The sequence below is a fragment of the Magnolia sinica genome, chromosome 16 (assembly GCF_029962835.1).
Source record: "Magnolia sinica isolate HGM2019 chromosome 16, MsV1, whole genome shotgun sequence".
NCBI lineage: Eukaryota > Viridiplantae > Streptophyta > Magnoliopsida > Magnoliales > Magnoliaceae > Magnolia > Magnolia sinica.
The window spans coordinates 38,734,375-38,735,778 of NC_080588.1; the positions used below are offsets into that span (position 1 = coordinate 38,734,375).

A 1,404-nucleotide genomic window follows, 5' to 3' on the forward strand; every position below is an offset into this window, starting at 1 on the left:
AGCTTTGCTGGTTAGCTTGTAAAGTTTGTTGGGTGTCTTTTTGAAATTGAAGAGAACTCTACATACACAGATTGAGTGTATCTTTAAGAGATGGTTTCCTTGATTGTGTAGGAGGTTGTTGATATTGCGGAAACTGTTGAAGCTGTTGACTACCAACTTATGGGTAAGGTTGCATAAGAGGATTTTCAAATGGTCCTCCTTGTTGTGGTCCTTTTGCCTAAGAAAAATTTGGATGTCTAGCCCACCCTAGGTTGTAGGTGTCTGAGTAAGGATCATTCCTAGGTCTCCGAAAGGTGTTCATAGCATGCACTTGTTCAGAGAGAAATTCTGGAAATGTTGCACCAGATGGACAAGATTGCGTAGTATTGGTGGGACTGGAACATAGGGCACATGACTCGATTTGAGTTATTTGTGGAGGTCCATTATTTAACCTCAAAGCATCAACTTTCTTTGTCAGGCTATCAATCTTGGCATAAAGATCTGGCGTGACTCCTATTTCATATATACCACCTTTCTTCTGTGGTTGACGACTTCTTTCACCTCTATTTGAATAGTCCCATTGCTAGGAGTTTTCACATAAGGTTTCAAAGAAATTCCATGCTTCGACATCACTTTTAGTCATGAATGACCCTCCACTGGTGGCATCAACCATGCGACAGTTTTGGGGTGTCAAACCGTCATAGAAGTATTGAACCTATTGCCACTTCTCAAAACCATGGTGTGAGCACTTAAGAAGCAAGTCCTTCCATCTTTCCCAACATTCATGAAAGTGGTCACCCTCTTTTTGTGTGAATTAGTAATTTCTTTACGGAGAGCATTAGTTTTGTGAACAGGGAAGAACTTGTTTAAGAACTTCTTAAATAGTTGGTCCCATGTAGTGATAGACCCAACTTCCAGAGAATTCAACCATGCTTTTGCCTTATCCTTCAAAGAAAAAGGGAAAAAGGCGCAAATGGATCGAATCATTTGAAAAGTTTTGGAACCTAAAGGTAGAGCAAATGTTTAGGAATTATTTCACATGATGATATGGATGCTCCTTATCTAAACCATAGAAGGAGGGCAACAATTATATGACCCCAGGTTTACGTTCAAAGTGTGCTGCCGTGGTGGCTGACAACACTATGCATGAAGGCGCATTAAATTGGACAGGAACTGAACAATCTGTAAGAGCTTTAATACCATTCTCATCTGCCATTTTAAATAGAATGTTTCTAAATCTTCTACGAAATGTTCTTTCTATTTCAGGATCAAAAGGTGATAGTTCTATGTTCAGAGATCTCCGCCCTAGCATAAACTATGTTATTGCAATGTAAGAAAGAAAACTAAACTAACATGCAACCTAAGAGAAATAAAACTGGAACTAACAATTATGAATTCCTAAAAAAAAGATAAAACTATGTAAAC

General features: G+C 38.6%; 1 non-coding gene across 1 annotated transcript; it reads left to right on the top strand.

The window, feature by feature from the left end:
* The first annotated feature begins 710 nt into the window (after positions 1-710).
* On the top strand, positions 711-816 carry LOC131230102 (small nucleolar RNA R71). The gene has a single exon (XR_009163826.1). It is a non-coding gene; the product is annotated as a small nucleolar RNA R71 (small nucleolar RNA).
* The last annotated feature ends 588 nt before the right edge of the window (positions 817-1,404 follow it).